The sequence below is a fragment of the Macaca mulatta genome, chromosome 3 (assembly GCF_049350105.2).
Source record: "Macaca mulatta isolate MMU2019108-1 chromosome 3, T2T-MMU8v2.0, whole genome shotgun sequence".
Taxonomy (NCBI): Eukaryota; Metazoa; Chordata; class Mammalia; order Primates; family Cercopithecidae; genus Macaca; species Macaca mulatta.
The window spans coordinates 88,355,505-88,377,874 of record NC_133408.1 but is presented as its reverse complement, the minus strand read 5'-3'; the positions used below and the strand labels follow the sequence as shown (position 1 = coordinate 88,377,874).

Sequence of the window (22,370 nt, the reverse complement as noted above, 5' to 3'; positions counted from 1 at the left end):
GTATAATAATGGGCATTCTTGTTTCTGATTTTACTGATATCTGATTTTTAGTGTTTCACTCGTGTAATTTATAGGTTAAAAATAGAATATTATGTTTAAGAAGAATCTTTTTTCATGAAGCCTGCTTATTAGGATCAGCTGTTAAAGTTTTTTTTTTCAAATGACATTATATGCATTTGCTCTTTTGATGACAGACACCAATTTTATTAATAGAATGTAATAACCATTAATTTACAATGCTGTTATGTTCTAATTCCTAACCATGTATTTGGGACTTTGTATCTATGTTTTGTATCTATATTAATTTTATTAACAGGTTATGACAGGTTGGCAGAATAAACTGGAAAACTAATGTTTTATTTAGAATATAGATCCTCTTGGGTGCCGTGGCTCACATCTGTAATCCCAACATTTGGGAGACTGCGGCGGGTGGATTGCTTGAGCTCAGGAGTTCAAGACCAGCCTGGGCAACATGGTGAAACCCTGTTACCACCAAAAATACAAAGAACTTAGCCAGGCATGGTGGCGCATGCCTATAATCCCGGCTACTCGGGAGACTCAAGCAGGAGAATTACTTGAACCTGGGAGGCAGAGGTTGCAGTGAGCTGAGATTGAGCCAGTGTCCAGTCTGGGTGACAAAGTGAGACCCTGTCTCAAAAAAAACAAACAACAAAAAAAAGTATGTGTGTGTGTGTGTGTGTGTGTGTGTATATATATATATATATCTCCTGAGAATTACCTGTTTTTTGAAGTTGGAGCTATTTTATTTATAAGCAGATATACTTGGCTCTTGAAAGTAATTCTTTCATGTTTCTATTTCCTTATGTGTTGGTCTGTTGACAGGTCTGTTTACCAGGTAAATCTTGGTAATTTCCCTTTTTCTGGAAATTCATCATTTACCTTTTATTTAAAATGTCTTAAGCCTATAATTGCACATAATCTAAATATTTTAAATACATTTTATAATTACATACACTTTTTGTGTCTTTTCTCTCTTTCTTGATTAAACTAGCTAAGGTTTGCCCAGGCTACCTCCATTCTCTCTCTCACCACCTGGGAATAAGAAACTATCATTTATTTTCTAATTTATTTAGGTATTTTTACTTTGATTCCTTCTTCTACTTCCCTTATTTATTCCTATTTATTGAGTTGAATAATTGGTCCATTTATTTTTTTTTCAGTTCTCAAAGGAACCATTTTAATGTTATGAATCTCCTCTGGTTATTTATTTGGTTCCATCCTGTAGGTTAAAAACGTTTTCATTCACACATGGTGGTTCACGCCTGTAATCCCAGCCCTTTGGGAGGCCAAAACATGAGGATTGCTTGATCCTAGGAGTCTGAGACAAGCCTGGTCAACATGGGGAAACCCCATCTCGACTAAAAATACAAAAATCAGCCAGGCATAGTGGTGTGCACCTGTAATCCCAGCTATTTGAACCTGGGAGGTGGAGGTTGCAGTGAGCTGAGATTATGCCACTGCATTCCAACCTGGGCGACACAGCGAGGCTCTGTTTCCAAAAATAAAGTGTTTTCATTACTGTTTTCTAAGTATTTAGTGGCTAAAATGTGACTACTTGATCTGAGTTGTTTAGGATAGTATATTTCTATTTCCATGTGGTTGGGTATATTTTATTTTTTAGTTTTTGTTAACAGTTTGTAGTTCTAATACACAGAGTTAGTGTATGTAGTCTGCTTCTGGAAATTTATTCAGGATTTCTTTTTAACCTGCTAAGCAGACATTTTGTAACTATTTCCCCGGTGCTAGGAAGGATGTGTTCTTCAGTGCAATTTGTTATCTATCCATTTAATCAATATTAATAATTAAACACTGGTGGATTCTCTATATGCTTATTTCTCTCAAGTAGTGAGAAATGGAAAATAAAGCCGATACTGCTGTTACGTATTTTTTTCCTTTTTATTCAGTGTTTTGTATATTTGAATCCCTTTTGCTTTTTGTATTCAGTGCTATACTCAGCACATAAAGGCTCACAACTACTTAATTTTTGTCCCATTTATTTACATTTTTTAACATTTTGAATTCTACATTCAGTTTTAGCATTACCACAATTAGATGGTCTTCTTTTAATTTTCTGCTCTGCTTGTCTGCTTTTTTTTTTCTTCTTAGTGTTAATTGTTTTGTTTTTAATCTTTTCTGAAAAGAATTTTTTTGGTTTTATTTTGAGACAGGGACTCACTCATCACCTGGGTGGAGTGCAGTGGCGTGATCTTGGGTGATCCTCTCACCTCAGCCTCCCAAGTAGCTGGAACTACAGGTGCATGCCACCTTGCCCGTCTAATTTTTTTTTTTTTTTTATGTATGTATTTTTAGTCGAGATGGGGTTTTACCATGTTGCCCAGGCTGGTCTCAAATTCCTGGGCTCAAGCAATCCACCCACCTTGGCCTCCAAAAATGTTAGGATTACAGGCATGAGCCAATGCCCCCGAGCCAAGAATTTTAAAATTTGAATTTGGGGGCCTTCTCTTAATTTGTAAGGTGTACATACTATTTTCTATTCAGCTTTAAATATGTCAGAGACATACTTAAAACAATTTCTTGAATGAGTAACTTCAGGAATAAAAGTTGCCATCGACTGCCTCCTATATAAAATGAAATTTGCACATTTTCACTTTATTCTAAGCCTCTACTTCTTCCTCTTTTGTTTTGTAGTAAGAGTCATGATTTTAGACTCATTTAAAAAATGATGTTTTAGGCCAGACATAGTGGCTCACCCTATAATCCTAGCACTTTGGGAGGCCGAGGCTGGTGGATCACTTGAGGTCAGGAGTTCGAGACCAGCCTCGCCAACGGGTTGAAACCCCGTCTCTACAAAACGTACAAAAATTTAGCTGGGCATGGTGGTGGTGTCTGTAGTCCCAGTTAGTGTGGAGACTGAGGCAGAAGAATCGCTTGAATCTAGGAGGCGGAGGTTGCAGTGAGCTGAGATCACGCCACTGCACTCCAGCCTGGGTGACAGAACGAGACTCTGTCTCAAAAAAAAAAAAAAAAAAAAAAAAAGTGATGTTTTAGTTCTCTTATTTAACTATTGTAATTATTTCTTTCTTTCTTTCTTTTTTCTTTTGAGACGGAGTCTCGCTCTGTCGCCCAGGCTGGAGTGCAGTGGCGCGATTTCGGCTCACTGCAAGCTCCGCCTCCCGGGTTCCCGCCATTCTCCTGGCGCAGCCTCCTGAGTAGCTGGGACTACAGGCGCCCACAACCGCGCCCGGCTAATTTTTTGTATTTTTAGTAGAGACGGGGTTTCACCGTGGTCTCCATCTCCTGACCTTGTGATCCGCCCGCCTCGGCCTCCCAAAGTGCTGGGATTACAGGCGTGAGCCACCGCGCCCGGCCTATTGTAATTATTTCTAAAATGTAATCCAGCAAACATACTTGGGGTAGAATGTTAGACACATTTATTTTAAGATGAGGAATAGACAAGGATGTCCATTATTAGTTACTGTTCAGGTAGTCTGCAGTTTTGAGGGATGGAGGAAGGTAGAGAAGGGTTTGAAAAGGCATAATTTTATCTGTCTGTCTGTCTGTCTGTCTGTCTGTCTGTCTATCTATCTATCTATCTATCTATCTATGAATGACAGGGTCTTGCTCTGTCACCCAGGCTGGAGTGCAGTGGTGCGATCATAGCTCACTGCAGCCTTGAAATCCTGGGCTCAAGTCATCCTACCGCCTCAGTCTCCCAAACAGCCGGGACTTACAGGCACATGTCACTATGCCCGGCTAATTTTTAATTTTATTTTTAGAGACAGAGTCTCACTATATTGCCCAGGCGGGTCTCAAACTCCTGGCTTCGAGTGATCCTCCTACTTTGGGAGGCCAAAATGGGAGGATTACAGGTGTGAGCAACTGTACCTGGCCAGAAAAAGTTATTAATGTTAGACTTAAGTGATTGTCTATGTAAAGCACACAAGATAAACTATTATTAGCATTGATAGATTTGCATGAATCACTAGTAACATTTACAGTAGTCTCACCTTATCTGTGGGTACGTGATCCAAGACTCACCACTCAGTGCCTGAAACTGCAAATAGTACCAAACCCTGCATAATACTATGTTTTTTAAATCTGATAACCGAGACAGCTACATGTGACTAATGGGCAGGTAGTATCTACAGCAGGCAGAGCCAGGATGGTGTGAGATTTTATCATGCTACTCAGAACTGCTCACAAGTTAAAACTCATGAATTGTTTCTGGAATTTTCCATTTAATATTTTCAGACTGCAGTTGACTTCTGATAACTGAGGTAAGCAAAACTATGGATAAAGGGGAACTACTGTGTGTAGAAGACGCCATGAATAGCTAAGGTAATTTTGAAGAACAAGATTTTGGATTTGTTCTACCAGATATAAAGATTCCTGGGACAAATGATTATCTACAAGAAGAAATAGGAAGAGGCAAATTTTGAAAAAAAAAAAACACATTTTCATAGATCTGAATGGGAAAACTTTAAAATACTGAGAAAGAACAAATACACTTTGACTAGCAACTCCACTTCTGGACATATATATATTTAGCTTATTTCTGTCTGTATAATTTTATATATAATTATAAAGTGAAAAAAGGTAAATATGTTAAATATTCATTTGTAGGAGAACAGTTATATGGATAAAAGTATAGAATGACTCCATTGTATTAAATAAGTATGTCTACATAGTGCATAGAAGGACTATTTGAAAACTGAAACCAATTGTGGGTTATAATATTGCAGATTGTTTTAAAAAGAGACTTGGGAGCCAAGACCAAATCCTGGTTTTACTATTTATTAATCTGTATAGCCATAGACAAGCTATTAAAACTCCCTTATTTCTTAGTTTTTTCATTCATGAAGTAGGTACAGTACCTAAAGGTTTGTGTTGAGGATTAAGTAACTGAATTGTGCCTTGTACATACTTCAGGGCTCCCCGAATGTTTGCTGTTGTGACTGACAGAGGAACTGGGTGGGAGTGGGGAAGGGGGAATTTTGCTGCTGCTTTGATGCTTATTTTTTATCTTAATTAAGAAAAACGTACTTGTAATAAAATAATTTTTTTTTTAAGTAGGAATTTATGGGTTCCAGTGAACAAAGCAACAATATTCACTCTTGAGGCTTTCCTTCAGGTTTTGAACTATTTTCTATCTAGTTCCACCTTAAATATCTGACAGAAAAAGATGAATGAAGAACTGTCTAAAGTGTATGTAATCCATGGCTCATGCCTGTAATCCCAGCACTTTGGGAGGCTGAGGTGGGTGGATCACTTAAGGCCAGGAGTTCAACACCAGCCTGTCCAACATGGCAAAACCCTATCTCTACTAAAAATACAAAAATTAGCTGGGCATGGTGGTGCACATCTATAGTCCTAGCTACTCAGGAGACTGAGGCACGAGAATCACTTGAACCCAGGAGGCAGAGGTTGCAGTGAGCTGAGGTCAGCCGAGATCACACCACTGCACTCCAGCCTGGGTGACAGAGTGAGACTCCATTTCAACAACAAAAAACAGTATATGTAGTCCGTTTGTTCCTTGTCATGTAAACACTGGAACTTACTCTCTTCAATTTCACATGATTTATTTCTCTGCTGTCTATTGGAAGAGATAAGAATAAGCAAATTCTATGATTGCTAGGAGGAAATGATATAAGATATCCTAGCATAGGAACCATTCACTTTGAAAATTTAGATCTCCAGTAAGCATTCAAATCAGCTCTCAGGCCACACTTGAACTCAAAATTTTCAGTCTTGAGTAAGCATCAAAATCTTAAGTTTATTTTCCATGTAATTTTAAAATTGTAATATGTTTACATTAAAGTTAAATTAAGTACATTTAATGGATTTTTATATTAACACCTAATAATGACCCAGGTCAAGATGGAGAAAATCTGTGTTACTCCAGGTCATGTTCTTCTCAATCAGTACCCCTAGAAGAAATCACTATTCTAACACTCAATTAATTTTGCCTGTTCTTAAGCTTAATTTGTTCCAGTAAATCTGATAAGTTAGATGATACAGGAAAATACAGCTTAAAACTGACAGAAGAAATCCCAAAATCTTGTATCTATTAATGAGAATGAATCTGTAATTGAAAATCTTTCCACACAAAAAAAATAATATAATTGCAGCCTCAGAATGCTTTGCTGATGAATTCTTCTGAAAAAAATAATTTTTTATGCACCCTGAGATTAGAGATAGAAGGAACATGTTCCAACTGGTTTTCTGAGTTTAGCGCAACTCTTAACACCAAAACCTGACATGGGACTTTACAAAAATGTTACAAGTCAATATTTCTCTTGAACATCCTTAAAAAAAAGTTGGAAAATCCAGAGGTTTTTTGTTGTTGTTGTTGTTTTGAGACGGAGTCTCACTCTTGTCACCCAGGTTGTAGTGCAGTGGCGCGATCTAGGCTCACTGCAACCTCCACCTCCCGGGGTTCAAGAGATTCTCCTGCCTCAGCCTCCCGAGTAGTTGGGATTACAGGTGTGCACCACCATGCCCAGCTAATTTTTGTACTTTTAGTAGAGATGGGGTTTCCCCATGTTGGCCAGGCTGGTCTCAAGTTCCTGACCTCAAGTGATCCACCTGCCTCAGCCTCCCAAAGTGCTGGGATTACAGGTGTGAGCCACCGTGCCTGGCCAAGAGATTTTGTTTGTTTGTTTGAGACACAGTCTCGCTCTGATGTGCAGTGGTGCCATCTCGGTTCACTGCAACCTCCACCTCCCTGGTTCAAGTGATTCTTCTGCCTCAGCCTCCCTAGTAGCTGGGATTACAGGCACATGCCACAATGCCCAGCTAATGTTTTTTGTATTTTTAGTAGAGACGAGGTTTCACCATGTTGGCCAGGCTAGTTTCTAACTCCTGACCTCAGGTGATCCACCTGCCTTGGCCTCCCAAAGTGCTAGGATTACAGGCCTGAGCCACCACGCCCAGCGAATTTTTTTTTTTTTTTTTTTAAAGGATGATATATCAGGACCACATAGGATTTATTCAGGAATGCAAGGTTGGGTAAACATTCCGAAATCAATGTAATTTACCACTTTCACTGAATAAGGGAGAAAAATCATGTGATAATCTCAAATTCAGAAACTATAAAAGTAAACACTCACTTATGATAAAAACTCTCAGCAGACTAGAAATACAAGGAACATAGATGATCTGATAGAAGATGTCTATAAAAATCCTATAGTTAACATACCTGAAGAGGAAATACTGAGCACTCTCTCCCTTAGGTCCACAACAAGATAAGGATATTTACTATCACTGTTTCTTGTCAATATTTTACTAAAGGTTTGAGCCATAGGTAAGGAGAAAAAAATATATAAAGATTGTAGGCTGAGCACAGTGGCTTACACCTGTAATCTCAGCACTTTGGGAGGCCGAGGTGTGACGATTGCTTGAGCCCAGGAATTTGATCGAGGCCGCAGTGAACTATCATTGCATCACTGCAGCCTGGGTGACCCGGCGAGACCCTGTCTCTCAAAAAAGAATTGGAAAGGAAGAAATAAAGCTGTGTTTATGTGTAGATTACATGATTGTATTCATAGAAAATCCAAAAGAATCTACAAACAATAAACTTATTTAGAAAGAAACTAAATAAAAGATCAACATACAAAAATTAATTGTATTTATATGGATTAGCACAAAGAATTGGAAAATGAAACTCAGTAAACACTGCCTACATTACTGTCAAAAACAAATACTAAGAAATACACCTTAGAAAGATGTACTTCACTAAAAACTACAAAATATTGCTGAGAAGGTAAAGAAGACCTAAAATATATATATATGTGTGTGTGTGTGTGTGTATATGTGTGTGTGTATATATATATAGCAATGTGTATTCTATATATTTTATATATATGTGTGTACAGTGTTTATATATAGTGGCTTTAGTTTATAGTATAGAGTATATATAGAGACTGTACATATATACACACACATATATACAGACTATATATACATATATATATAGAGAGAGAGACACACACACACACAGAGAGTGCTTACATATATAAATACACACTGTCCCCTGGTACCTGTGGGAGATTGGTTCCAGGACCCTCTAGGATTCCAAAATCCACAGATGTCCAAGGCCCTTATATAAAATGATGTAGTATTTCCATATAACCTATGCTCATCCTCCTGTATTCTTTAAATCATGTCTAGATACTTACAGTACCTGATACAAACTGATATGTAAATCTTTGTTATACCATATTGTTTAGAGAATGACAAGGAAAAAAAGGCTGTACATATTCAGTACGGATGAAACCATCCATTTTTTTTTCCTGAATGTTTTTGAGCTGCAGTTGGTTGAATCCATGGACGTGATGGCTGACAGTGTGTATACAGTCATGCGCCACATGATGACATTTCCACATTTCAGTCAATGATGGACCACATATATGACACTGTCTCATAAGATTATAATGGAGCTGTGGGATAAAGTAAGTACTTGATGGCTCTGAGGAATCTGTGTGACTTGGGCATTGTAGATCCATACCCACCATCATGTGACATTAAAGGATCATATACAGCACAATTGAACATACCATAGTGTTGGGTCCAACATATAAAGAAGTTGTCAGCAGAGGAAAGTACTATTCGACTTAGTCACAAGCCACCTCAACATCTTTATTTTCTAAGCTTTGTTGGAGTACGTTATATGAGAATTAATTTGCAACATGTTGTCTATTTTAACAGTAATACTTCTTTTTTTTTCTTTTTGAGATGGAGTCTCCCTCTGTCGCCCAGGGTGGAGTACGGTGGCGTGATCTCGGCTCACTGCAACCTCCATCTCCCAGGTTCAAGCAATTCTTACACTTCAGCCTCCTGAGTAGCTTGCAAGTGCAGGCCACCACACCCAGCTAATTTTTGTATTTTTAGTAGAGACAGGGTTTCACCATCTTGGTCAGGCTAGTCTCAAACTCTTGGCCTCAAGTGATCCAGCCACGTTGGCCTCCCAAAGTGTTGGGATAACAGATGTGAGCCACCATGCTTGGCCCGTAATACTTTTATCCATGTTTAAAAAAGAAGGAATTTGGCCAGGCGCGGTGGCTTGCACCTGTAATCCCAGCACTTTGGGAGGCCGAGGTGGGAGGATCACGAGATCAGGAGTTCCAGACCAGCCTGGCCAACATGGTGAAACCCTGTCTCTACTAAAAATACAAAAATTAGCTGGGCATGATGGCAGGCGCCTGTAATCCCAGCTACTCGGGAGGCTGAGGCAGGAGAATCACTTGAGCCAGGGGGGCAGAGGTTGCAGTGAGCCGAGATCGAGTCACTGCACTCCAGCCTGGGCAACATAGCAAGAATACATCTCAAAAGAAAAAAAAAAAAGAAGGAATTCGATCAAAGACAAGCCATCTAATGTAATTAACCAAGGGGAAAGCTTTCAGGACTTTCAAATGTTAACTGTTTTTCCCCTTCCTGTCTGGGAAAATGCTATAAAGCTCCACTGAGTTAGGAATGACTTACACATTTTGTTTTGAACACCAAAGGGATGCTTTTCTGATATTTATAGTGCCATAATTTTACTTGAATGCTTTGAATGATTACATCTAATTCTGCACCTATACCTGCTGGTATTGCTTTTTAATCTTCCTGGAATCCATTTTCTAAAAAAGAAAGACATTTTGAGATCTGAGAGCTACATCTCAGGGTCTGTCGTTATAATTCTGGACAGAAAGTAGCTAAACTTAATGTAGGGAAATGCAGAGACATTTATCGGAATTGTAGACCTCTACACTGAGACTTTCTTCTGTCATAGTGGCTAAAACAGGATCTACACATGCATAAAGTGGGACAATCATCTTTTCTTCATAAATAAATACACAGCTTTAGGAATATGTCACCATTTTTTATAGGACATATTAGTCCTTGTTTTCTTTTCCCTGGCATCAGAAAGATGTACTAATTGAAACATAACTTAGGAACATTGTGCCATCTTGAAACCTGGATTTAGTAAAAATCTGAATTGTGTAGATCATTTGTTCAATGGCATTACTGATCAGGAAATGTATTCAGCTTGCTTAGAAAACCAAAAGGGTATTAGAGCCACAAAAGCAAAGAAAAACAAGAAAACGTCCCATATTTGGATCATGTTCTAATTAGAAAAACTAAATTATAATTGTAGGCTTTTTCATTCATGAGCCAAATGCTGTAATACTTTGCCCTTTGACTGGTTTGGATTCTTAACATTACTAGTGGTGTTTCCCGAAGTAAGACGACAGTTACTCTCCTTATAGCAACTGAGTGTACTAAGTTGAATGTAAGGATGCATAATATTAACTTGTTTGAACTGAGCCCCACTGATGATTCTTTAATAAATTGCTTGAATTTTTTTTTTTTTTTTTTTTTTTTTGAGATGGAGTTTCACTTTTTTCATTCCCCCCAGGCTGGGGTGCAATGGTGTGATCTCAGCTCACTGCCACCTCTGCCTCCCAGGTTCAAGCGATTCTCCTCCTCAGCCTCCCGAGTAGCTGGGATTACAGGCATGTGCCACCAGGCCCGGCTAATTTTTTTATTAGTAGAGACGAGGTTTCAACATTTTGTCCAGGCTGGTCTCGAACTCCTGACCTCAGGTGATCTACTTGCCTCAGCCTCCCAAAGTGCTGGGATTACAGGTGTGAGCCACCACACCTGGCCTTGAATTCTTTTTTTTTTTTTTTTTTTGAGACGGAGTCTCGTGCTGTCACCCAGGCTGGAGTGCAGTGGCGCCATCTCGGCTCACTGTAAGCTCCGCCTCCCGGGTTCACGCCATTCTCCTGCCTCAGCCTCCTGAGTAGCTGGGACTACAGGCACCCGCCACCGTGCCTGGCTAATTTTTTGTATTTTTAGTAGAGACGGGGTTTCACCGTGGTCTCGATCTCCTGACCTTGTGATCCGCCCGCCTCAGCCTCCCAAAGTGCTGGGATTACAGGCGTGAGCCACCGCGCCCGGCCTTGAATTCTTATATGTAAACAATTTGATGGGAATGTTCCATCATAAATTGTAAATTGTTTATATGCCAAGGTAGCCTTAATTTGTAAACATTTCAGTACAATGAGATTCTATTGCCTCTGGGATGCTGTTTGATTTATATTTTGTTGAACGTTTTTCTCACAGGAAGAGAAACCTATGACTTCTGTATCTAGATCATTTGTTACATTAAAAAGCTGCTCTTTCAGCATTAGAGCTATAAATGAATGTTATCTTGTGAGGAAAACAATCTAGTCTTTAGCTGTATGAACTGAGGCAGGTAGATCACCTGAGGTCAGGAGTTCGAGACCAGCCTAGACAAAATGGTGAAACCTTGTCTCTACTAATAATAAAAAAAATTAGCCGGGTGTGGTGGCACATGCCTGTAATCCCAGCTACTTGGGAGGCTGAGGAGGAGAATCGCTTGAACCTGGGAGACGGAGGTTGCAGTGAGTTGAGATTGCACCATTGCACTGCAGCCTAATTGCTAGTTGCCTAGTGACATTGTTGCCTTCATAACATCATAAGGCAAAGCATTACTTTTTCTATGTTTAGATGCACAAATACTTAACATTGTATTACAACTGCCTACAATATTCAGCATAGTAACATGTATAGGTTTATAGCCTAGCAGCAATAGGCTTTACCATTTAGCCTAGGTATATAGTAGGCTCTACCATCTTAGTTTGTGTAAGTACATTTTATGATGTTCACACAACAACAAAATTGCCTAACAATGCATTTGTCAGACTGTATCCCCATCATTACGAAACACATATAGTCTATATAACCAGAAAGCTACATAAGTAGGTAGGTAGATAAAGTTCATGGATTGGAAGGCTTGATATTATTATTATTATTGTTACTTTTGAGACAGGGTTTCATTACCATCTCCCAGGCTGCAGTGCAATGGTGCAATCTCGGCTCACTGCAACTACCCCTTCCTGGGCTCAAGCAATCCTCGTGCCTCAGCCTCCCAAGTAGCTGGGATGACAGGTGCATGCCACCACGCCTGGCTAATTTTTATATTTTTTGTAGAGACAGGGTTTTGCCATGTTGCCCAGGCTGGTCTCAAACTCCTGGACTCAAGCTTTCTGCCCGCCTCAGCCTCCCAAAGTGCTGGGATTACAGGTGTGAGCCACTGCGCCTGGCCAAGGCTTGATATTATTAAGTCAATGCTACTCATATTGGTCTAATTTATAGATTCAATGCAATTCCAATCAGAATCCTAGCAGGTCTGTGTGTGTGTGTAAATTGACATGTTGAGACTAAAATGTATGTGAAAATGCAGAGGAATTAGTGTAGCCAAGCCAACCTTGAAGAACAAAGTTGAAGAACTTACTTTACCAGATTTCAATGCTTAATATAAAGCAACTACTATTAAGATAGTGTGATATTAGCATAAAGACAGACATAGACCAGGGCCAGGTGCCGTGGCTCATGCCTATAATCCCTGCACTTTGGGAGGTCGAGGCCGATGGATTACTTGAGGTTAGGAGTTTGAGACTAGCCTGGCCAACATGGCAAAACCCTGTCTCTACTGAAAATACAAAAATTAGCTGGGTGTGGGGGCATGAGCCTGTAGTCCCAGCTCCTCGGGAGGCTGAGGCAGGAGAATTGCTTGAACCTAGGAGGCAGAGGTTGCAGTGAGCCTAGATATCATCACTGTAATCCATCCAGCCTGGGTGACTGAGTGAGACTCCATATAAAGAAAACAAAGAGGGTCGGGCACGGTGGCTCACGCTTGTAATCCCAGCACTTTGGCAGGCTGAGATGGGTGGATCACCTGAGGTCAGGAGTTCAAGACCAGCCTGGCCAACATGGCGAAACCCCGTCTCTATTAAAAATACAAAAATTAGCCAGGTGTTGTGGGCACCTGTAATCCCAGCTACTCGGGAGGCTGAGGTAGGAGAATTGATTGAACCCAGGAGGCAGAGGTTGCAGTGAGCCAAGGTAGCACCACTGTACTCCAGCCTGGTCGACAGAGCGAGACTCTGTCTCAAAAAAGGAAAAAGAAAAAGAAAATAGACATAGACCAATGGAACAGAATACAAATCCAGAAATAGACCTCACAATCATTTTCAGCTTCATGTGATTCCATGGAGATGAAATAATCTTTTCAATTCATTTTGGTGGAGCAACTGGGTTCCATGTGGGGAAAGAAAGGAAGCTTGGCTCATATATCACATCATATTCAAACATTAATTTGAGATAGATTCTAGACATACATACAAAAGGTAAATGTCAAAGCATGTAGAAAAAAATAGGAGATTGTTATGATCTGGAACAAAACACAAAACCACTAATAATACTTCATTAAACTTAGGAACAAGTCCATGTATTCTTATAGTTATTCTAAGTGGTATCTTTAAATCAAGCTAGTCTTCATAATACTGCCACCATTATCTTGAAGTTTGTAGAATTACCTAAACTAACATTTTATTATTACGCTCTCAGCTTTTTATCAAAGGGCACTATAGGAAACATTCACATGAAATTATTACTGGGCTGAGCATGGTGTCTCATGCCTGTAATCCCAGCAGTTGGGGAGGCTGAGGTGGGAGAATCACTTAAACCCAGGAGTTTAAGACCAGCCCAGGCAGCACAGTCAGACCCCGTCTCATAAAAGATTAAAAAATTAGCTGATGTCGTGGTGCATGATTGTAATCCCAGCTACTCAGGAGGGAAGATTGCTTGAGCCCAGGAGGTCGAGGCTGTAGTGAGCTGTGATTGCACCACCATACTCCAGCCTTGGTGACAGTGAGACCCTGTCTCTAGAAAAATTAAAAAATAATTATCATTGCATTTGCTGTAGATGATTAACACTTTAGTGTTTACTGTGCACTAGGCACTATTCTAAGCTCTTATAAATATTACATCATTTGGTCCTCATGACTCCTATGAAGTAGATAGTATTCCTACCTACATTTTACAGATGAGGACACTGGTGAAAAGACATTAAATTACCCAAGGTTAGTAGCCAGGGACTGCCACATAGCAGGGATGGAATTTGAGCATACTCAGTCAGCTAGGGCTGCCATAACGAATGTCCACAGGCTACGTGGCTGAAACAACAGAAACTGACTTCTCACAGTTACGGAGGTAGAAGTCCCAGATAAAGGTCTGGCATGACTTGATTTCTGGTGCGTGCTCTCTTCCTGGTTTGCAGACAGCTGCCTTTTCATTTTGTCCTCACATGGCCTTTTCCTCAGAGTCCATGAGGAGAGAGAAGAGTGAGCTCTCTGGTGTCTCTTCCTATAAGGGCACTGATCCCAATGGATCAGGGCTTCACCTTCATGGCCTCATTTAACCTTAGTTTTTTTTTTTAACCCCAAATACAGTCACACTGGGCTTCAACATGAATTTTGAGAGAATACATATAGTAAATCCATAACCATTCCATCACCCAAAAATTAACATCCTTCTTGCATGCTGATACAAATGACCAGATCTCATGAGAACTCACTACCATGAGAACAGTACCAAGGGAAATGGTGCTAGAGCATTCATGAGAAATCCACCACCATGATCCAGTCACCTCCCACCAGACCCCACCTCCAACACTGGGGATTACATTTCAATGTGAGACTTTGGGGCTGGGGACACATATCCACACTGTAACAAATGGAGAAATGAGAGTAGAGAAAATAACCAAAAACATTGGTGGGAACTACCACATGGTGAAAAACTCCAGGAAAATTCCAAGCTCAGGGCCAATAAATTCAGGAAGTTCTTTTTCATGCCGGTATAACAGATGCAGCAAAAGACAACTTACAGAGACTCCAATTAAAATGGTGGTGGTAGGGAGAATTCTATAGTGGAGAAAAAAGTTTGGTTGGTACCTGATTTTTAATAACGATTGTGAAAGCTATGAAGATAAATCTGTTGAATTTGTAGTTAAAATTTTTGTTATAATTGTAACTGTGTTAATTGTTAAAAGGACACAAATTGAATCACTCCTCTGCCTTTCTTCTATAACATTTCTGACCAGACTGGATGTGGTAACTCAGGCCTATAACCCCAGCACTTTGGGAGGCTGAAGTGAAAGGATCTCTTGAGGCCAAGGGTTGCAGGCTGCAGTGAGCTGTGGCTGCATCATTACACTCCAGCCTGGGCAAGAAAGCAAGACACTGTCTCGAAAAAGAAAACAAAAATCTAAGGCCTGGCATGGTGGCTCAGGCCTGTAATCCCAACACTTCTTCTTTTTCTTCGTTTTTTTTTTTTTTTGAGACAGAGTCTTGCTCTGTCGTCCAGGCTGGAGGGCAGTCACGCGATCTCGGCTCACTACAAGCTCCGCCTCCCAGGTTCACGCCATTCTGCCTCAGCCTCTCAAGTAGCTGGGACTACAGGCGCCCGCCACCACGCCTGGCTAAAGTTTTGTATTTCGGTAGAGATGGAGTTTCACCACCAACACTTTTTCTTTTCTTTTTTTTTTGGGCACCTGGGCTGGAGTGCAGTGGCACAAACATGGCTCACTGTGGCCTCAACTTCCTGCACTCAGGTGATCCTTCTGCTTCAGCCTCCCTTGTAGATGGGACCCTAGGTGTGTGGCGCCATGCCTGGCTAATTTTTTTTTTACAGGGTCTCACTTTGTTGCCCAGGCTGATCAAACTCCTGAGCTCATATGATCCTACCCCCTTGGCCTCCCAAAGCACTGGGATGACAGGCCTGAGCCCCCACGCCTGGGCAGTCCCAGCACTTTGGGAAGCCAAGGTGGGAGAATCACTTGAGCCAAGGAGTTTGAGACCAGCCCTGGCAAAACAGCAAGACCCCATCTCTACAAAAATAACATTTAAAAATTAGCCAGTCATGGTGAAGCATGCCTGTAGTCCCAGATACTCATGAGGCTGAGGTGGGAGGATTGCTTGAGCCCAGGAAGTTGAGGCTGCAGAGAACCATAGTCGTGCTATTGCACTTCAGCCTGGGCAACAGAGTGAGACTCTGCCCCCTGCCTCAAATTTTTTTCTGATGAAGTAGTGTGATGGACAATAAGAGATTTTCCATTCCATGCTTCATTTTTGTAACTTATTCATCGATCTGACCTTCTATTTAATGGTATAAGGCCTTGAAGCAATTTGAAACAACAGCCTTGTGTAGGAAGCAATGATTCATAATTCTATAGTTCTGAGAGAAGCCTGATAACGTTTATCTCTTTTTATCCATCTTATCTCCTATTCTGTCTCCCACTTTATTGGGGGGAATAATCCCGCTTTTTAAAACACCAAATCAGGCTGGCTGTGGTGGCTCTCACCTGTAATCCCAGCACTTTGGGAGGCCAAGGTGGGCAGATCACCAGAGGTCAGGAGTTTGAGACCAGCCTGGCCAACATGGTGAAACACTGTTTCTACTAAAAATATAAAAAATTAGCCAGACCTGGCAGTGCGCGCCTGTAGTCCGAGCTACTTGGGAGGTTGAAGCAGGAGAATCACTTGAATCTAGAAGGCAGAGATTGCAGTCAGCCAAGATTGCCCCACTGCATTCCAGCCTGGGCAATAGAGTGAGACTATATCTCAAAAAAGAGCAAATTAACCTAAATATCAAGTTGAGAGATGCTAGGGATGATCCTCCTTAAAATTAACCACTAAAAATTTTTAAAAAGTATAAAGGCAAATTGAGAAATGAATAGATCCAGATATCGCATTATCCATCCTATAGCAGTTCCAAAAGGAGAAAACACAGATAATTTGGAGGAAGAAATACACAAAGAAATACTAAAAGAAAAATTTCCAGAGTTAAAGGAGACATGAGTCTTCTAATTTAAGAGGCCTATGGAATACCAAGCAAGATACGTGACAAAGGTTTCAAACTTGGAATAGATCAAAGTAAAATTTCAGAATTTTAGATTTTATTGGAACTTTAGATTTATTTATATTGAGAAAATAACAAAACAAGATTGTCTACAAAAGAACTCCTCACCAATTAACATTACATGCAAAAAAGATTCTGCAATGTCTAAGAGAAACTAATTTTGGCTGGGCACAGTGGCTCAAACCTGTAATCCCAGCACTTTGGGAGGCAGAGGTGGGTGGATCACTTGAAGTCAGGAGTTCAAGTTCAGCCTGGCCAACATGATGAAACCCTGTCTCTACTAAAAATACAAAAATTAGCCAGGTGTGGTGTGGGCACCTGTAATCCCTGCTACTCGGGAGGCTGAGGCAGGAGAATCACTTGAACCTGAGAGATGGTGGCTGCAGTGAGCTGAAATGGCACCACTGCACTCCAGCCTGAGTGACAGAGTGAGACTCTGTCTCTAGTAATAATAATTTTGACTTTAGATTACCATACTAAGTGTGTTAAGGTATGGTTTCATTTGGAGAAATTATATAGATAGCTTTTCTCTAAGTGTTCCCTTGGCCTTCTTGCTTTGACTGAAGCCTGGCTCTTCCCTGAGGACACTGATCGCCCTGTAGCTTTCTCCAGTGATGACTGTTTTCTCTCCCTTGTACCACTGGGTTTGGAGTCTAGCTGGAGGTTCTTATTTCACAGATAGATAAATAAATAGAAGAGAGAAGTCAGTTGGCATGTGAGAGGTTTTCTCGCTCTAGGTAGATTCTTTGAGCGATCACTATGTCGACAGACACAGATGTTTCCTTTTCTTTGTATGATGAAGATCAGGGATCCAAACTTACTCAAAAGCTAAAGAGGCACCATTCACCCCCATTGGAATGGCAGGTTTTATAGCAATTGTTGCATACGGATTACACAAATTGAAGAGGAGGGGAAATACTAAAATGTTCCATCATCTGATCCACATGCGTGTGGGAGCCCAAGGCTTTGTTGTAGGAGCAATGGCTGGGTTGGTATGGGCTATCGGGAATTCTAGGCAAAAACTAAGCCTTAGAAGAAGAGATGCTGTCTTGATCTTGTTGGAGGAGCTTGCTTTAGTTAGACATCTCATTATTGAAGTTACATATTAATGTTGAAAATAAACTATTTGAGTGGGTTAAGATGGTAACAGCATTTTGAATATTGGCTTCCTTTCTTGCAGGCTTGATTTGCCTGGTGATTGAATTACTAGTGACTAAGTTTACTAGTAGGTCATTAAAGGAAGTAGAGTTAACATAAAAGATACATGTCACCTAAATACACTTCAGAGTGTTGAAATGTCCACCTTGTTAAACTGTTAAGATGAAATTAGTTCTAAAGAAGATAGTAAGCCAACCCTGAAGTACTGCCAGTTTGCTGCAGAATCTCACGTTTTGAATATTATGTAAGAGTGCTATTTGCCCAGTTAATTTAACTTTTTCCTGACTGTCTTGTGGACTGGCTGGCTCTTTTAGAACTCTGTGCAAAAAGTGCATGGAATATAACTTGTAAAGCCCCCCACAACTGACAGTATCTGTGTGTGTGTGTTTAAACCCAACCTCAAAAGCTTACAATAGAGCTGTATAGTAGTTGTATTAAAGAATCACAGTTGTAAACACGAGAATAACTGATGGATTCTAGTTTAATTCTTTTGTAATTGCATAATTATATTTTTGCTGCTGTTACATTAGAATAATTTTTAAATGTTATCTTGAAATAGAAATATGTATTTTGGTTGGGCACTGTGGCTCATACCTGAAATCCTAGCACTTTGGGAGGCCAAGGCGGGCGGATTACCTGAGCTCAGGAGTTTGAGACTGCCCTGGGCAACATGGTGAAACCCTGTCTCTACCAAAAATACAAAAAATTAGTCCCAGCTACTCAGGAGGCTGAGGCATGAGAATTGCTTGAACCCGAAAAGTGGAGGTTGCAGTGAGCCTACATCGTGCCACTGCATTCCAGCCTGGGTGACAGAATGAGACTCTGTCTCAAAAAAAAAAAAAAAAAAAAAAAAAAAGGAAAGGAAGAGATGTGTATTTTAAGAGCTCATGCAAAAATAAATGAACACTATTAAAATGTGTATGTTGCTTATTTTCTCCATAAAAACTGTAAACACTAAACAAATTACCTATAATGGAATTAATGACTTATAAGCAAACTGGTTTGGCCAGAAAGTATACAGAATTTTTTTTGTTTGTTTTTTAGTTTCACTCTGTCTCCCAGGTTGGAGTGCAGTGGCACAATCTCGGCTCAATGCAACCTCCAACTCCCAGGTTCAAGTGATTCTCCTACCTCAGCCTCCACAGTAGCTGGGATCAGAGATGCCCGGCACCATGCCCAGCTATTTTTTGTATTTTTTAGTAGAGATGGGGTTTCACCATTTTGGCCAGGCTGGTCTCAAATTCCTGACCTCAGGTGATCTGCCTGCCTTGGCCTCCCAAAGTGCTGGGATTATAGGCGTGAGTCACCGTGCCCTGCACACAAACTTTTATATACTATGGAATGCTATTATACTTGTGAAATTCTCTTGTCTAACCTGAATTTACATTCCATGGTGATAACATGGTATATGTACTATTATGAAAGTGACCATGTCCATAAATAGAAAGAAATCCCATAACTCCTGCTACATCACTTCTACCTTTTGCAACCATTTCCATTACACTAACTTCTGTCCTGCTGCTATGGAAAAGCTATCTGGACTCCTAAAAAATCCCTGCTTGCCAAACAAAGAACACACCAGCTCACCGCTCTCTCCTGCCTCATTTTTTCCCTCATATAAGGTTCATGAGGGCCATAGTTTTGTTTGTTTTGATTTTCTCTGCTTCTAGCATCAAGTACTGTGCCTGGCACACTATACAAGCTTAGTCTTTAATGAAAAAATACAAATTAAATCTGTATATGGGCTGAGTGTGGTGGTTCATGCCTGTAATTCCAGCACTTTGGGAGGCCAAGGCGGGCTTATCACTTGAGTTTGAGACCAGCCTGGCCAACGTGGTGAAATCCCAATGTGGTGAAATCCCATCTCAAAAACAGAAAAAAAACAGTCCGGGCACAGTGGCTCATGTTTGTAATCCCAGCACTTTGGGAGGCCAAGGTGAGAGGATCACCTGAGGTCAGGAGTTCAAGACCAGCCTGGCCAACATGGCGAAACACTGTCTCTACTAAAAATACAAAAAAAAAAAAAAAAAAATAGCCAGCATGGCGGTGGGTGCCTGTAATCCCAGCTACTCGGGAGGCTGAGGCATGAAAATCACTTGAACCTGGGAGGTGGAGGTTGCAATGAGCTGAGTTCGCACCACTGCATTCCAGTCTGGGTGATACAGCAAGACTCTGTCCCCTCCCCAAAAAAGAAAAATAGTTCACTTTGCTGCCAAGATCGCGAGTTTTTGCTATTTCTTTCAATTAGGGGATGTTATACGTGTATGATGTCAACCAGTGACCACTGTATGTTTTCATTTCTCTCCTTTCCTAAGGGAAGTTTCTTTCTTTGTCTTTTCTTTTTTTCCAATTGTGGTTACCATGGTTTTGTTTTTTGTTTTTTCAGTTTGAGATGGAGTCTCGTTCTGTTGCCCAGGCTGGAGTGCAGTGGCGCGATCTCAGCTCACTGAAACCTCTGCCTCCTGAGTTCAAGCAATTCTCCTGCCTTGGCCTTCCGAGTAGCTGGGACTACAGGAGCACACCACCACACCTGGCTAATTTTTGTATCTTTAGTAAAGACGGGGTTTCACCATGTTGGCCAAGCTGGTCTTGAACTCCTGACCTCGTGATCCTCCCGCCTCAGCCTCCCAAAGTTCTGGGATTACAGGCGTGAGCCACTGTGCCCGGCCACTATGTTTTATTTTTACCATTGCATGTTGACTGAGCTGGAGTCAGTTAAGTGTAATTTGGCAATCATTTGCCATGAGAAGTTGTATTATATCTAGACCTGAAAAGAAATACAAATCATCCATGCATTTTTGACCCTCAATGGGAATGAATAATGAGACTTTCAGCTATCTCCCTGAGGAGGTGTGTTTTATCATGTAGGTTAGACAGTTACATTAGCTCGGGTGTGACTATTTTTAAGAAAGTATACAGATGCTAAATACAGTGTGGAATCCTGGATTGGATCTTGGAACAGAAAAGGATAATTATTGGAAAAAGCAATGAAAGCCAGATGAAGTCTGTAATTTGTTTAGTATTCTTAGTTTTAACACATGTTCTATGATTATGTAAGATGTTAGCACCAGGGAAACTTGTGTGAAGGCTATATGAGAACTCTGTACTATCTTTGCAACTTTTCTATAAATTTAACAGTCAACATATAATATAAAAACAAAACAAAACTACAAGGCTGGGCCTGGTGGCTCATGCCTGTAATCCCAGCACACTGGGAGGCCAAGGCAGGAGGATGGCTTGAAACCAGGAGTTCGAGACCAGTCTGAGCAACATAGTGAGACAGTGTCTCTACAAAAAATAATACAGCAAAAAAATTAGTCAGGCATGGTGGTGCACGCCTATAGACCCAGCTACTCAGGAGGCTGAGATGGAAGGATCACTTGAGCCCAGGAGGTCAAGGCTGCAGTGAGCCATGATGGTGCCACTGCACTCCAGGCTGGGTGAGAGCAAGACCCTGTTTTCAAAATAAGAAGAAAAAAAGAAAACCATACAAACGAAAACCAAATAGTGTATGTATAGCAAAAGGTTTGTGTATGGAAACTGGGCTGTCAGGACACACAGAATGTCTTTTCTGGCCAGGTGTGGTGGCTCATGCCTGTAATCACAGCACTGTGGGAGGCCGAGGCGGGCGGATCATGAGGTCAAGAGATTGAGACCGTCCTGGCCAACATGGTGAAACCCAATCTCTACTAAAAATGCAAAAATTAGCTGGGCAAGGCGGCGTGCACCTGTAGTCCCAGCTACAAGGGGGGCTGAGGCAGGAGAATTGCTTTAACCCAGGAGGCAGAGGTTGCAGTGAGCCGAGATCGTGCCATTGCACTCCAGCCTGGCGACAGAGCAAGACTCTGTCTCAACAAAAAAAAAAAAAAAAAAAAAAAAGAAAGAATGTCTTGTCTTACTCAAAATTGACTTTTTTTTTCTCAACAACATTCTATTTTCTACTGGGAAACTGTGCATTCCCTTATTCTCAGTCTTTGTGATTTAGAGGGACACTAATTCCACCTCTGCTTCTATGGATAGCAACTGACCTAGACTTGACCTGCTGAGCAACATCACATCTTCCTGGTCACAGTTACAGATTCAGGGATGGACACGTGATTTAATCAGAGCAAATAAGGTGCAATTACAAGACTCTTGTGAAATTGTTAAGAAGCCTGCCAGGTTGAGGCTGCAGTGAGCTATGATTGCGCTACTGTACCCCAGCCTGAGCCACACAGTAAGACCCTGCTTGAAAAAAAAAAAGCCAGAATCTCTCCCTTCCACTGGGGGGTTGATAAGAAGAGTTGTATTAATCTTATTGCCATCACAAGGTGAGAGGCTGCTGCAAAACGGGACCAAGACAGGAAAGAGTAGAACAAAAGAGCACAGCCAAGGACTGACAGCATTACTTACACTCCTTTACCCAGCCAGGCCCTGGACTTTTAAAATAAAGTATGTTTGTTCTATGAGGCCATTTAAGT

At 40.9% G+C, this 22,370-nt stretch overlaps 1 pseudogene across 1 annotated transcript; it reads left to right on the top strand.

The window, feature by feature from the left end:
- The first annotated feature begins 13,471 nt into the window (after positions 1–13,471).
- Positions 13,472–18,241, top strand: LOC144339860 (HIG1 domain family member 1A, mitochondrial pseudogene; annotated as a pseudogene). The gene has a single exon (XR_013415383.1). The product of XR_013415383.1 is annotated as an HIG1 domain family member 1A, mitochondrial pseudogene (transcript).
- Positions 18,242–22,370: the final 4,129 nt, after the last annotated feature.